The sequence below is a fragment of the Ambystoma mexicanum genome, chromosome 4q (genome assembly GCF_040938575.1).
Source record: "Ambystoma mexicanum isolate Mex_15411 chromosome 4q, UKY_AmexF1_1, whole genome shotgun sequence".
NCBI classification, from domain to species: Eukaryota; Metazoa; Chordata; class Amphibia; order Caudata; family Ambystomatidae; genus Ambystoma; species Ambystoma mexicanum.
In genome coordinates this window covers 435,759,603-435,776,287 of record NC_090928.1, presented here as the reverse complement: position 1 = coordinate 435,776,287, position 16,685 = coordinate 435,759,603, and the positions used below count along the sequence as shown (strand labels likewise).

The window sequence follows — 16,685 nt, the reverse complement described above, 5'->3', positions numbered from 1 at the left end:
CTTCATCTGTTTCTACCCACGTGAGCATTGGTACATACTTGATCCACGTCGTCCAACATCGGTGATTGTGTGCCTCGATAGTTGAGATAGTTTCTTTTGTTACCATGTTGCTGCCAATCACTCCTATCTCCCAGCTGTTGTCCAGATACACCTTTCCTGTTATTGTCACCAGCGGCCTTTCCCAACATCCTTGTTTACCCGGAACTTCAGTGGCGTACCAATCACATGGTAGATACTGCAGTGTTACTTTCTTTGTTTCTCCTTTTGCAGGGCCACTTGTTATGTATCTGAATGCTTCAGCATGTAAACTGCTCTTGTGGTAACTCAAATAGGTCTTGAGGAAGTTGTTTTCATATGGGTATGAGTCTCGTGTTTTCCATGTCATGTGCACTACCGTCCCTTGAAACCTTCCTTTCGTTTGGAACAGTGCCAAGTATATTATGCACTGTGCTGTCTTTTCATCTATTTCTGTGGCAACAAATGTTCGTGAAGCACTCATGGCGTATGGTATCAATGAGCAAACGTAGCAGCTGTCCTCAGTTGTCTGCTTACCAATGCGGGTCATGTGTTGGTACCATATGTTGTTTGTGACGTGTGCTGAATCTTGTATATAATTATCAATACCCTTATTGTCTGAGTATGTGCTGCGTTTAACTCTATTTTGCTTGGGTGCAATGTTACTACTATCACCTGACGTAACACCTGTTGCAGCAGGGGACGGGGGTATATTAAGTTTGGGTGCAGCAATAAAATTAATAGCATAGCTGTATTGCCATACAGAGGCAGCCAAGAACCCGGTGATCATAAAAATCCCTATTACTTTTATTACATATGCTAATCTCACCGGCATTTTGCTCTTACCTTGCTGCAGTCCTGGCAGCGTATTCTTGCAACGTTAAAGTTGGCCGCCTAAAAATTCTCAAAGTGCTTGTTATTAAATGTTAGTTGTTTGTTTCCTTTAAGCTCTCCCTATCAAATAGTCATTCAGTGCCCAGGCGAAGAGCTGTTCCCACGCTACTCTAAGTGATCTGTCTCTTAGGACCGGCAAGTATTGGCGGAGGTGGGGCATGGAATATTCTATGGCCAAGAGGAATGCTGTGTAGTAGACACGTACCCTTCTCTTTTTTAGGTATGTTGGCCTTTTTATTTCGTATACAAATTGGTGTGACAATTCTTCTGGGTAGTTATCGTCTGGGAGTACCATCTACACCTGGGCAGTGAACTTGTTAGTAAGCTATTTTCTTAACAATGCAATAATACGCAGTTCCTGTATGTGCGAGAGAAAAAGAGAACATTCACGTGTTTACATGTGTATTTGTGAGGCAATGTCTTTCAGTTCAGTTATAACTATACTTGAGGGTCAATGGGCGGGGGGTTTGGGCTCAGATGGCGGAAGTATTTTTACTCTTTGAGCGTGTGACCATGGGGTGGGCAGTATGGGGATCACCCCTTTCTTCGTCAGTTATTGTCTCCGGGGAAGCTGGGTAGTGACACGGTAAGGGAACAATTGGGTCGTTGTCTGTGGTAGAACTTCCTTCTTCTGTCGGGGATGTTGTTGCCGTTCTTCCAATGGACCTGTCGTTGGCGCTGGGGCGGGTCTGCAGTTTGTAGATCTTTACATCATGTAGGTGGTTCCAGGCACACTTATCCTTTAGTTTTACTGCTCTTGTTGATACGTCCTCTACTAGATGGGGGCCAGTGAACCTCTTATCGTTCCACTTCCTGTTGAAATTGCGAAGTAGCACGTGGTCACCTTTGGCAAGTTTGCACAAGTTCTCCTTTTCCAATTCTGTACTGGCGCCTTCTTCTTGATTGCTGGTAGACCCGCCCCGTGTGCACTCGAGCTGTTGAGACACAAACACAACACTAGTAATCAAAGAAGACACATATTGATACATTTCATCACCTAACACACTCGCTGAACTTTCGTGGTCAGTGAATGCCCTTGATGTTGGTGTTAGGGGAAGGCGCATTTGACGTCCAGTAACCACCTCGTGAGGGGTGAGGTGGTGGTCGGACCCTGGCCTATTCCTCAATTCAAATAGGGCTAATGGAAGGCAATACAACCAGCTTTTCTTTGTTGTTTGTTGTATTTTTGCAATTGCCTCCTTCAATAGGCCATTCAGGCGTTCACATACACCGTTAGCCTGTGGGTGGTATGCACATGCAAATTTATGTTTTATGCTCAGCAAGGATGTGATATGCTGGAACATTTCGTTTGCGAAATGTGGGCCATTGTCTGACCTTAACACCTCGCACACTCCCCACCTGGGGAAGACCTCCCTTACTAGGAATTTGGCTGCTCTAAATGCATCTGGGTGTGAACAGGGCCCTGCTTCAATCCACCTAGAGAATGGACATACTACTACAATCATATACCTATTACCTTGACATATGTTGATCATATCAACATAGTCAATGTGAAGGTGCGGAAAGGTCCCTCTGGCCGGGGTATGGTACCCCTTATCACTTTTAAGGTATGACCGGCCGTAAACTGCTGACATGTGAGACAATTGCTGATAAAATTCGACACATGAGAATTTAACTCGGGACAGAACCAATCTTCTCTAATTCGTGCTGCAATTATTTCCTTGCCTGTATGGGCTGGGTGATGTAATTGGCTCAGGGCGGTGTTAAAAAGTGCCAACGGTATTACAATTTTCCCAGTGCCACTCTGGCGCCATAGTGCGTCGGTTGGTGACATTGTACATCCTCTTTTTACCCATATTTCTTTTTCGGCCATTGGTGCAGCCGCTTGTAGCTCCATAATCTGCGTGGCTGGGAGATGGGTGTACCCTTCTCTTATCAACATCTCCCTAGCCATTTCCCTCCCTCTCCCTCTCTGTGAGTCTGTGGGGTTCCATATCTCACCAAAATATGCAGCATATTTTGCATGTGCGTCTGCTGCTGCATTCCCTTTTGAGACATGATCTTCACCATTGGTGTGTGCGGTGCATTTTACTAGGGCTAGTTCTTGGGGGTCGTTTATTACTTCAATTAGTTCAGCCAATAAGAGGGCATGTTGCACTGGAGTGCCATCAGCTCTCCTAAACCCTCTTCTTCTCCATTTTGATAGCCCTGAGTGGACAGTGGATGTAACATATGCACTGTCGGAATATATGGTTACTCGTTTGTCAAAAATTTCCTTCAATGCCAATATTAGTGCAACCAGTTCCGCGGCTTGAGCAGAGTAATGCTGTGGTAATTGTACACATTTCATAGCCACACACACCGGCGACTCCATCATTTTTACCACTGCTGCCCCAGTCCTCCGTATCCCATCTCCTTGATCAATAGTTGATGACCCATCAATAAACAAAAGCTCACCTCCCTCCAGTGCGTTTTCTTCAACTTTTCTAGTACATGAGTACATTTCAGTTATTTGGGTGCAGTCATGGGCGTAATCTCCCTCCTCAATTACTTCTGCTAGGAACCTTGCAGGGTTAACTGTGCTACATCTAACAATTGCTAGTTCAGCTCTAGACAAAATGATCTCATAACCTGATGCCCTCTGCGTTGTTAGTGTGGACTTAGGTTTATTCAATATTGCAAATAGTGCATGTTCCACAAACAATGTAGTTGGACACCCCATGGTTATTGCTGATGCTTTTTCCACTGCAAAAGCAGCTGCAGCGAGACCTTGTTCGCAAGGGAAGTGACCTAACATCACAGGGTCTAAGTGACCGCTGTAAAATGCTACAGGTTTATAGCCCATGCTCGTTTTTTGTGCCAATACTGCTTTCATCACTGCTGAGTCGCAATGTGAAAATATAAAAAATCGTCGCTCATAGTCTGGGGATGCCAGTACTGGAGCAGTTGATATTGCGTCTTTCAATTCATCAAAGGCCTCCCTCATTTCCATAGTCCACCCCAACTTTTTCTCCCCTTTATTGGCTTCCCTCAAACCCTCAAGCAGGGGTCCTATGTATGAACTGTAATCAAATACCCATGCTCTACAGTAGTTGCACAGCCCCAGAAATTGCTGCAGTTCTCTCACAGTCTGTGGCATTGGAGTGCTTGAAATGGCCTGTGCTCTTTGTGGTGCAATCTTTCTTCCATGTTGGGATATCAGTTGGCCAATGTAAAGTACCTGTTCCTGACAGTATTGTATCTTATCCATGTCTACCTTTTACCCTTTTTCAGCCAATATCGTCAACATTTTTAAGGAGTCCTCTCTGCATTTACTTTCGTTTGTACTGCAAATTATTATGTAATCCACATACTGTAACACTGTGCTTTCCACTTCAACGTTACCCAAATCCATCTGTATTACTCTATTGAAAATTGAGGGTGATTCACAATACCCCTGTGGCAATCTGGTATGTTTCCACTTTGTATTTCGGTAAGTGAAGCTTGTCAAATCTTGTGAGTCTGGGTGTAATGGTATTGAGAAAAAAGCATTTTTAAGGTCAATCACTGTAAATCGTGATGCTTCTGCTGGAATGCCACACAATATTGTGGCCGGATTTGCTGTTACTGGATACTCTGCTTCTACTATATTGTTTAAGGGCCTGAGGTCCTGTATGAAGCGCCAAGACCCCCCTTTAGCCTTGCGCACTGGGTACACAGCCGTGTTACATGGTGACTCTGAGGGAACCAATATGCCATTGTTTATAAGGGCCGTTATGGTTTCATATATGCCCTCATCTGCCTCTTTTGACAGTGGGTACTGTTTCACTCTTGGTAGTATGGCACCTTTTTTCAATTTTATCCTTACACCCCCTATGCTTTTTATGCATCCCACGTCATAAGGGCTAATAGTCCATAATGATTTGGGCACCTTTGACATATCCTCCTTAAAGAAGGGGACCGGGGTGCATGCGGGTGCCTCAAGTGCCATTGCAATTTTCTGTGCTACTTGTTTGTGAGCCACTCTTAGCCATATTTCTACACTCATCATGAACACCATTTCACCTTCCTCCTTTTCTTCTGAGAACAGCTCTTCATCTGACACCTGGGTCAGCCTACATCCTTCTGCTAGTGCTATCACTGCCCTCCATGCTCTCCCTTCTTTATCTTGGGCATGCACAGCAATATAATCAGCTGTTGCAATAATGCTCTCAATGTCCATTACAAACACCTTTCCTTCTGGTTCATTAACAGGTGTTTCTGGTCGGAACAGATAGGCTGCTGGCCTCCTCCATATTTTCCCTTCTATCCCTGGCATCCATGCAAATGCCATGTCTGTTCCATACTGGAATAGCTCGCCATCTACTGGCTCCGCCCTAATCGCTGTCTGTCCACAGTATGCTTGCATAATCTGTCGTGCTGCGAGCATGTTAATCCCTGGAGTAGAGCAAATTATGCCATCCTCTGTAAAGGTGATCGTCATATTCAACCTGTTCATTATGTCCCTCCCCAGTATATTTACTGGTGAGGCACTATAATACAAAAGTGGAACCGACAGATCATAATCTCCAATAGATAAGGGAACGTTATCAGTAAAGGAAACCAACCCTTTAGCCCCAGAAAATCCTTGGGTGTTCATGGCTTCGCTTGACATCTTAAATTTACCTTCCCTTATGCAAGACCGGGTTGCCCCGGTGTCAACAAGGAATGATAATTTTTTGTCACCTATCGTTACCTCTATGCGTGGCTCCTCCGCACTATTAGGTGTTACTGACAGGATGGGACACACCAAGGCCGTCTGTGGGCTGTCCTATTGTGGGTACAATGATTGGCCATTCCCTGTATAAGGGTTGTGTCCCAAGACCGTCACCCTACCCAATTGTGTTTGTTGAGTTTGGGGTTGCTGTGTTAGCGCTACTTGTTGTTGTGGCAGTGGCTGTTGTTGTGTTATTTGTTGTTGTGGCAGTGAATATGTTTGTGGCTGTTGTTGTGTTATTTGTTGTTGTGGGTCACTTCCTTGTTGTAACGTCTGCTGTTGCTGTATGCCCTGCTGTTCTTGTGAGGTCCTAAATTGTGCCTGTTCATCCCATGCTGGTGTTCCTGGCCTGACCCTACGCGTACGTGACATGTGTCCTAATAATCCACAACTCCAACACACGGGTGGTTCCCTGCTTTGCCATGGGAAGCTCCCTGTGTTGTCCTGGTATGCTGGTTGCCCTGTGGGGTAGGAATTTCTAAGTCCTCCCACCTGCTGTTGGGCATTATATCCGTATCCTCTCCCTCTCATAAATCCTCCTCTCCCCCTATTATAACTATAATACCCAGCTCCTTGCATTGGGTACCCTCCTCCCATGTTTGGTGCGTGTAATTGCAGTGGCGGGGCTTGTTGTGTTATAGTCTGTGGAGGTGCTATTTGAGCAGGATCTTGTGCAGCCACTACTTGTGTGGGGCTTTGGGCCATTGGTGTGGGCGTGGTTATTAGTGCCCCTTCCATTGTGTATTTAGTAAGTTTTTTCTGTACTAGTTTAGCCTCTTCTGTTTTCCTGTCCTCTTCCTTTTGTTTCATTTTTCCTTGCCATGTCCTGCAGTGATGTACTATAGTCAGTTGTATTTCTGGCCATGGTTTTGCTTCCATTCCCACTTCTTTCTTTAGTTGTTTCTGAACTCCTTCTGGGAGCCCTTGTACTAGTATATGATAAAATATGGCTGGTGTTTTGTCCCATTGTTCTCTAGTTTCCATGCGCCACTTCTCTTGGATATCCTGGATATAATCAACAGGATCCTCATTTTCACGCATCTTACGGGAAGTAATTGCTCCTATGTCTGATGTGTCTGGGTACTGTACTCTCAATGCCTGCCATAGAGCATGTCTGCAGTTTGCAAATGGTGCCCCATCATGCAATGTGTTTGTTATTGTTACCCCATGGAATCCCGCTCTCTTCCAAATGTCATCCGCTCTATCCCCTAATATTGTTATTAACAGGCCCTTTACATCTCCTACTGCTAGTTTCTGTCCTGCGGTGTGTTTTTCCATTTCATATATCCACTTACCCGCACCTCCACTTAGTGATGGGAGCCTACATTTTATATTTTCTTTATCCGTGTGCTTCCAAGGGACGTACTGTGGTCTAACCCCTCCTCTCTCCAACAGTGACATCAAGTTGTGTCTTGTGTCACCCTTTACGTTCCATAATATCGAGTCCTCACACCCCTCCTCTTCTTCCGGTTCCTTTACCTCTTCAATTCCGTCATTATTACCCCTGCTCCTAACTCCTTCTCCATCCTTTCCCCTCTCGTCATTTCCTGTATTTAATGTGGGCGTGTTTATTTGTCTGTCTTGCCTGCGACTAGGGAGGTCTCTAAGCCGACATGCATAGGGTGTCAGTTCGTCTATGAAGGGCGCAAGCTTTATTCTGCGCAGCGAGCGTGCGGTGGTTAAGCATGTAGGGTGTGATGGGGGAGGGCCTGATGGAGATGGGGATGGTGTGGTTTCATGGGTTTGTCTTTCCACTAGTCCTTCCACTCCCTCCTCACTTCTCTCCAGGTCCTCCCTTCTCCTACTGATCCATGGCGAGTCTATGTTTGTTCGAGTGAGGTATAGCTTATCTAAGCTTTCCCTTTCACTCTTTCTTCCTTCTCTCTCCACTCCTTCTTCCTCCTCACTGCAAAAATCATTCATAAATGGCACCCCCACTCTGCTTTTTTCCCTTTTATTGTTACTGTTTCTAAGTCTATTAGGTCTACTTCTCCTTTTCCTTTGTTACCAACTGCTCCTCCTAATGCTGATGTTGTTGCTACTTCTCTACTTCTATATACATCCCCCCATCTTTCACTCTCCCTACTCCTCCCTTCTCTTTCCCCTTCACTTCTCTCCTCCATCTCCCTACTATTTTCCTCCCTTTTCCTTTTCAATTCCTCCATCATTTCGTTGCTCATCTGTTCCAATATTCTTTCATCCTCTTTCTTCCTTTCCCATTTCACTCTTTCTCTCTCTACTATACTTTCTATTACTTTCCCCTCTTCGTATTTCTTAACTGTCTCTGATAGTACCCTCCTCTTCCATATTGCCATTTCCTTTTCTTTTTCTTCTTCTTCCTTCTTCTTCTCTCTCAGCACTACTCTTGATACCCTGTCTGCTGCTGCTTTTACCCTTTCAGCTTCTCTCCTTTGCTCCTCATTTCGTTCCCTTAATTTTTCCAATTCGTTCTTACCTTCTTTCCTTTTCCTCACTCTCTCTCTTTCCTCCCTCTCAAGCTGTTTTATCAATTCATTCTGCTCATCCCTTAGCTTTGCTAATCTTTCCTCCAAAATCTCTTCCTTTTGCCGTAATAGCTCCTCCCCCCTCATTTCACTCTCTCTTGCACTATCCTCGTCTGTTCTCTTTACTACCTCCCTTTCTTCTCCAGTTAGTGAACCTCGTAATTTTTATAATATCTGTGCAGCTACCCACTCATCATTTCCTATCTCTACAGTCTGCACTTCTCCAATCCTCCCCTCCCCCATTGGCATCTTCCTATGAGCCACATATGGTGGAAGGCTGTATGCCGGGTTCGAGTATCCTTCAGCCGCCCTTAATTGTCCTTCTATTTCTCCTAATTCTCTTAAAGGGTACAACCCTCCTCCCTCTGTTTTCACTCCCGGTGTTATGGGTATCTCGTTGTTCGGTTCCTTTTTTATGTCGTCTGATTTATCAATTTTTTCTCCTCCCTCTCCTCCGTTCCCCGTGTTTTTTGTGCTTTCACGCCCCTTTTTTCCATCCTCTCCTTCTTTCTTAATCTCCTTTTCTTCCGGTGGTTCCCCCATAGTGAACATTCCATTTGGTCCTGGTCTGGACCCCTGGAACATCCTCCATAAGTTAAACACCTCCACATGGTTTGCCAACTTCTTCCCCTTGTATGTATTGTGCAGATGGTTTAGCAGTGAATGTTGGGCATATGGATCGAAACTACCATTAGGCGGCCATGGTGTTAACATTTTGTTATCCGTCCCCTGGGTCCACTCTATGCTGTACTTAATTAATTTCTCCCTATGGGGTGGCAGTGTGGTGCATATGTGTTGTAGTGGTGTAGTGAGGGTGTTCCCCCACCCTCCCGACCCTGTCCCGTATGACATAGTGACGCTCCAGTTGTTACCCTTCCCTTCACTAGTAGTTTACAATATGCAACCTTATATTGTTTACCTGGCCCCGCAAGTATGGGGACTTACGACAATCCTTTATGTATGGTTTTACATTTGTCTATTCCCTTCTATTATTACACCCTTACGGCCCCCTGCGGCCAAAGCGCACGCAGCCCTCTGCGGCTGCATACCCTTTACGACGCTCTTATACAGTCGTCCTGTTTCCCCGTTCTCCTCCCCCTTTTACACTTGCCGTGGCCGGCGTTCTCCGTGCGCAGCCACGCCCCTCTCCCCTTCTCCTTTTCCCGATCCACTCATTTATCGTTTATCTCCGTGTCCGCTCCCTTATCATATTTCTCTTCCCCACCACTCCCAAAACCAAAGTTCCTTGTGTTCGCGATATCCTATTAAATCCCTACTGGTGACGTCACCAATCTCTTCGAGCTACTGGTACATTTTTATTATGTTCTTTAAGTTCAAAATACACTTGCAATCTACCCTCGCTAGCCCTACACCAACCCTACAGCTGTCTTCCTGTCACTCCAGGAACAAGGTAATCAAATCAATAATATAATCGGACTGCGCACGCTGCGTCGCCTCGCGTGTGATACGCCCCTCAACAGGAGGGCTTAACCAGCCAATTATCTTCCGTATTGGGCAACTAGGCAACTAGCCACCGCCTACAGGGAATCGTCATCTACCTATCGAGTTTCTTGCTCGAACAATAGGGATCCTCGTCTACTCATTGATCAATAAATGTCAAATCGTAGGAAACCACACACCCACACCCTTACACGTAGTCGCGATTTAGGCCAATCAGTGCCTTACGAGCGGCCGCACGTGATGTTTTTGTGCTCCGCCCCCCTCTTTCGTGTGACGTAGCCGACTGCTCTCGCACTCGTTTCGCTACCATTCATTCCATTGGCAACACTAAGTTGTTAGACCTTCGCCGTGCATCTGTACAACACCTCCCTCCTCCCTTATTTACTTCCTCCCTCCTCCCTCACAATTTCGCATTGCTTGTTGTGCGTGTCATGCTCACCAAGTTCTCTCGATGCAGGGCCGCTCGACTGCATGCACCCCTCCAAGCGGCTCGCCACCTCCCCTCGTCTGGACCACGTCTGGACACTCGCCAACCGTGGGCGGGATACTTCTCAACCGGCTCCCGAGGGCCAATATCCGGATTGCGCTGTCCGGTCTTCTCGCAGCTCCGCGATGGTCCTGTAGTCCTCAGAAGGGGGCAACGGCAGAGGGGGCCACGCCGCCGGGCCTCCTCGCAACGGAAGTGCCTGGAAAAAGTGAAAAATAAAAGTCGATCTTAAACAGATCTCAGCAGTGCCTCCAACTTGTCGGGGGGAAAATTCTGCCGGGGTCGGCCGGGCCGTCCGCAGACCTCCAGGCAGGGAGGCCCCAACTCCTCCCGTGTATCCCAGATGAGATAGAGTATGAGACACACACAAGGAGCAAGGTGACTCTGCTGTTTATTAGACAAAACGGCAGGGATGGGTCAAGGAGCGTACGCGTCCGTCCTGACACACACACAATCGTGGGGCTCGCAGGCCCTTTTTACTGTATTATGACGCGCTACTTGCATCACTTCAGAAAGTTAACAAAAAACCTATCGCCACTCTCAATTGGTTGCTCGAGTGGTAGGGTTAGTATAGCACACATATAGAGGACGATGTTAGTGGACAAAGGGTAGTCAGGTGATACATCTGGGTTGTCCCTACAATTAGATACACGAGAATTGTTACATGAAGACTCCTGAGGATTGGTTAATATTACTGGCGTCAGTGATAAGAGCCCCATGTTCTGATTGGTGCGCCCGTGAGCTTCCCAGCCTGGGACCACCGCTGTTCCCAGCTCTCGGTGTACCTGCAATTTGCAACAATGTTTCACTATGGGTACGTGCAGACAATGTGAGGATTTATTCATAGTTGGAAGGCTGACCGCTCCCACTGTCGCAGATGTTCATTGAGCCTTTCAAGTGTATCTGCCTATGTCTCGTAGCGAGGAATCCAGACGCCTTTTCTCTCCTGGGTTTGGCATCTCGTCAGGTTCGGCTTGGTCACGTGGGGAGGGACTGTGTTTGAGGCAGAATTCTGCACAATTAATATTGCTTTTCCTGAAACATAGGGTAAACACCATGAAACTGTTTAGGATTTCTTCATATGATACAAGCTGTGTTTTACATTCACCCAAGTTCTACTGGTGATATTATCAGTTTGAAATAGTCCATTGGAAGCTCATATGAATGTTATAAAACTGTGGTGGAAACCAATAATATGCCCTTAATGAAATGTATTAATTTGTACAGCTGACCAGAAGTGCACTGATGTCATTAGTTCTACCAGTTCCATACAGTCACAGGAACTGGATTCCTACGCTCTACCACTGAGTTAAACCCTTGAATGCTGAAAACTGCCCTTTTTTAAAAAGGTGATAGAGTGGGTGACTGTATGGAACTTGTAGAACTAATGACATCAGTGCACTTCTGGTCAGCTGTACAAATTAATACATTTCATTAAGGGCATATTATTGGTTTCCACCACAGTTTTATAACATTCATATGAGCTTCCAATGGACTATTTCAAACTGATAATATCACCAGTAGAACTTGGGTGAATGTAAAACACAGCTTGTATCATACGAAGAAATCCTAAACAGTTTCATGGTGTTTACCCTATGTTTCAGGAGATGATCAGGAGTATTTCTAATGTAGAAATGTGTTGCTCATTACATAAAATGCTAAGATTGTAAATGTTTTCTTCAATTTATTTAATTAAAAAAATATTTCTACTTGTAAAACAGTTGAACAAGGGGGCACCCAGATTTGAACTAGGGACCTCTTGATCTGTAGTCAAATGCTCTACCACTGAGCTATACCCCCAGTTCTGAAAAGTTCATCTTTATTAATTCAGTAATATGTACAAAGTGCAAGCAACATGCAATCACCATCAAAGCAATGCATTTTCAGCCACCAAACCCTCCTTATAAGTATATGGGGTGCGAAGGATGTCCTTTATCTGCCTTGGTAAAATACAGTAAGGTTTCCATTGCAAGAATTCATACAATTCGTATCACATGTAGATCTTGGAACATGGAAAAACAATCTTTTGTCAAATGCACAAATTCTGAAAAATGTAACTGCTTCTCTACTGCAGTTTGTTGATTTTGTGCTAAGAGCATAGTTAAACCCAATTGTTCATTGTTTTGTATGTGAAATGATGATATATCCTTTTGTTTCTTACAGTGCATTGGGTTGAAAAACATTTTAACAGGATCTATTGAAGAGGGTATATGGTTATGAAACAGCGACTTCTTGAACTACACTCCTACGCTCTACCACTGACATAAACCCTTGAATGTTGAAAACTGCCCTTTTTTTGAAAAGGTGATAGAGTGGGTGACTGTATGGAACTTGTAGAACTAATGACATCAGTGCACTTCTGGTCAGCTGTACAAATGAATACATTTCATTAAGGGCATATTATTGGTTTCCACCACAGTTTTATAACATTCATATGAGCTTCCAATGGACTATTTCAAACTGATAATATCACCAGTAGAACTTGGGTGAATGTAAAACACAGCTTGTATCATATGAAGAAATCCTTAACAGTTTCATGGTGTTTACCCTATGTTTCAGGAGATGATCAGGAGTATTTCTAATGTAGAAATGTGTTGCTCATTACATAAAATGCTAAGATTGTAAATGTTTTCTTCAATTAAAAACATATTTCTACAGGTAAAACAGTTGAACAAGGGGGCACCCAGATTTGAACTAGGGACCTCTTGATCTGCAGTAAAATGCTCTACCACTGAGCTATACCCCCATTTCTGAAAAGTTCACCTTTATTAATTCAGTAATATGTACAAAGTGCAAGCAACATGCAATCACCATCAAAACAATGCATTTTCAGCCACCAAACCCTCCTTATAAGTATAAGTGGTACAAAAGATGTCCTTTATCTGCCTTGGTAAAATACAGTGAGGTTTCCATTGCAAGAATTCATACATTTCGTATCACATGTAGATCTTGGAACATGGAAAAAAAATCTTTTGTCAAATGCACAAATTCTGCAAAATGTAACTGCTTCTCTACTGCAGTTTGTTGATTTTGTGCTAAGAGCATAGTTAATCCCAATTGTTCATTGTTTTGTATATGAAATGATGATATATCCGATTGTTTCTTACAGTGCATTGGGTTGAAAAACATTTTAACAGGATCTATTGAAGAGGGTATATGGTTATGAAACAGGGACTTCTTGAACTACACTCGTACGCTCTACCACTGACATAAATCCTTGAATGTTGAAAACTGCCCTTTTTTAAAAAGGTGATAGAGTGGGTGACTCTATGGAACTTGTAGAACTAATGACATCAGTGCAATTCTGGTCAGCTGTACAAATTAATACATTTCATTAAGGGCATATTATTGGTTTCCACCACAGTTTTATAACATTCATAAGAGCTTCCAATGGACTATTTCAAACTGATCATATCACCAGTAGAACTTGGGTGAATGTAAAACACAGCTTGTATCATATGAAGAAATCCTAAACAGCTTAATGGTGTTTACCCTATGTTTCAGGTGATGATCAGGAGTATTTCAAATGTAGAAATGTGATGCTCATTACATAAAATGCTAAGATTGTAAATGTTTACTTCAATTTATTTAATTAAAAACATATTTCTACAGGTAAAACAGTTGGACAAGGGGGCACCCAGATTTGAACTAGGGACCTTCTGATTTACAGTGAAATGCTCTACCCCTGAGCTATACCCCCATTTCTGAAATGTTCACCTTTATTTATTCAGTAATATGTACAAAGTGGAAGCAACATGCAATCACCATCAAAGCAATGCATTTTCAGCCACCAAACCCTCCTTATAAGTATAAGGGGTACAACAGATGTCCTTTATCTGCCTTGGTAAAATACATTGAGGTTTCCATTGCAAGAATTCATACATTTCGTATCACATGTAGATCTTGCAACATGGAAAAAAAATCTTTTGTCAAATGCACAAATTCTGCAAAATGTAACTGCTTCTCTACTGCAATTGGTTGATTTTGTCCTAAGAGCATAGTTAAACCCAATTGTTCATTGTTTTGGATATGAAATGATGATATATCTTATTGTTTCTTACAGTGCATTGGGTTGAAAAACATTTAACAGGATCTTTTGAAGAGGGTATATGGTTATGAAACAGGGACTTCTTGAACTGCATTCCTACGCTCTACCATGGAGTTAAACCCTTGAATGCTGAAAACTGCCCTTTCTTAAAAAGGTGATAGAGTGGGTGACTGTATGGAACTTGTAGAACTAATGACATCAGTGCACTTCTGGTCAGCTGTACAAATTAATACATTTAATTAAGGGCATATTATTGGTTTCCACCACAGTTTTATAACATTCATATGAGCTTCCAATGGACTATTTCAAACTGATAATATCACCAGTAGAACTTGGGTGAATGTAAAACACAGCGTGTATCATATGAAGAAATCCTAAACAGTTTCATGGTGTTTACCCTATGTTTCAGGAGATGATCAGGAGTATTTCTAATGTAGAAATGTGTTGCTCATTACATAAAATGCTAAGATTGTAAATGTTTTTTTCAATTTATTAAAAAAAATATTTCTACAGGTAAAACAGTTGAACAAGGGGGCACCCAGATTTGAACTAGGGACCTCTTGATCTGCAGTCAAATGCTCTACCACTGAGCTATACCCCCAGTTCTGAAAAGTTCACCTTTATTAATTCAGTAATATGTACAAAGTGCAAGCAACATGCAATCACCATCAAAGCAATGCATTTTCAGCCACCAAACCCTCTTTATAAGTAAGTATATGGAGTGCGAAGGATGTCCTTTATCTGCCTTGGTAAAATACAGTAAGGTTTCCATTGCAAGAATTCATACATTTCATATCACATGTAGATCTTGGAACATGGAAAAAAAATCTTTTGTCAAATGCACAAATTCTGAAAAATGTAACTGCTTCTCTACTGCAGTTTGTTGATTTTGTGCTAAGAGCATAGTTAAACCCAATTGTTCATTGTTTTGTATATGAAATGATTATATATCTTATTGTTTCTTACAGTGCATTGGGTTGAAAAACATTTAACAGGATCTATTGAAGAGGGTATATGGTTATGAAACAGGGACTTCTTGAACTACACTCCTACGCTCTACCACTGACATAAACCCTTGAATGTTGAAAACTGCCCTTTTTTAAAATGGTGATAGAGTGGGTGACTCTATGGAACTTGTAGAACTAATGGCATCAGTGCACTTCTGGTCAGCTGTACAAATTAATACATTTCATTAAGGGCATATTATTGGTTTCCACCACAGTTTTATAACATTCATAAGAGCTTCCAATGGACTATTTCAAACTGATCATATCACCAGTAGAACTTGGGTGAATGTAAAACACAGCTTGATCATATGAAGAAATCCTAAACAGCTTAATGGTGTTTACCCTATGTTTCAGGTGATGATCAGGATTATTTCAAATGTAGAAATGTGTTGCTCATTACATAAAATGCTAAGATTGTAAATGTTTACTTCAATTTATTTAATTAAAACATATTTCTACAGGTAAAACAGTTGGACAAGGGGGCACCCAGATTTGAACAAGTGACCTTTTGATCTGCAGTGAAATGCTCTACTCCGGAGCAATACCCCCATTTCCGAAATGTTCACCTTTATTTATTCAGTAATATGTACAAAGTGGAAGCAACATGCAATCACCATCAAAGCAAAGCATTTTCAGCCCCCAAACAATCCTTATAAGTATATGGGGTGCGAAGGATGTCCTTTATGTGTATTGGTAAAATACAGTGAGGTTTCCATTGCAGGAATTCATACATTTCGTATCACATGTAGATCTTGGAACATGGAAAAAAAATCTTTTGTCAAATGCACAACTTCTGCAAAATGCAACTGCTTCTCTACTGCAGTTTATTGATTTTGTGCTAAGAGCATAGTTAAACCCAATTGTTCATTCATTTGTATATGAAATGATGATATATCTTATTGTTTCTATTGTTTCTTACAGTGCATTGGGTTGAAAAACATTTTAACAGGATCTATTGAAGAGGGTATATGGTTATGAAACAGCGACTTCTTGAACTGGATTCCTACGCTCTACCACTGAGTTAAACCCTTGAATGCTGAAAACTGCCCTTTTCTAAAAAGGTGATAGAGTGGGTGACTGTATGGAACTTGTAGAACTAATGACATCAGTGCACTTCTGGTCAGCTGTACAAATTAATACATTTCATTAAGGGCATATTATTGGTTTCCACCACAGTTTTATAACATTCATATGAGCTTCCAATGGACTATTTCAAACTGATAATATCACCAGTAGAACTTGGGTGAATGTAAAACACAGCTTGTATCATATGAAGAAATCCTAAACAGTTTCATGGTGTTTACCCTATGTTTCAGGAGATGATCAGGAGTATTTCTAATGTAGAAATGTGTTGCTCATTACATAAAATGCTAAGATTGTAAATGTTTTCTTCAATTAAAAACATATTTCTACAGGTAAAACAGTTGAACAAGGGGGCACCCAGATTTGAACTAGGGACCTCTTGATCTGCAGTAAAATGCTCTACCACTGAGCTATACCCCCATTTCTGAAAAGTTCACCTTTATTAATTCAGTAATATGTACAAAGTGCAAGCAACATGCAATCACCATCA

At 42.6% G+C, this 16,685-nt stretch overlaps 2 non-coding genes across 2 annotated transcripts; both read right to left on the bottom strand.

Moving 5' to 3' along the window:
- Nucleotides 1–11,785: 11,785 nt before the first annotated feature.
- Nucleotides 11,786–11,857, bottom strand: TRNAC-ACA (transfer RNA cysteine (anticodon ACA)). The gene has a single exon. It is a non-coding gene; the product is annotated as a tRNA-Cys (tRNA).
- Nucleotides 11,858–14,634: 2,777 nt separating this feature from the next.
- Nucleotides 14,635–14,706, bottom strand: TRNAC-GCA (transfer RNA cysteine (anticodon GCA)). The gene has a single exon. It is a non-coding gene; the product is annotated as a tRNA-Cys (tRNA).
- Between the last annotated feature and the right edge of the window lie 1,979 nt (nt 14,707–16,685).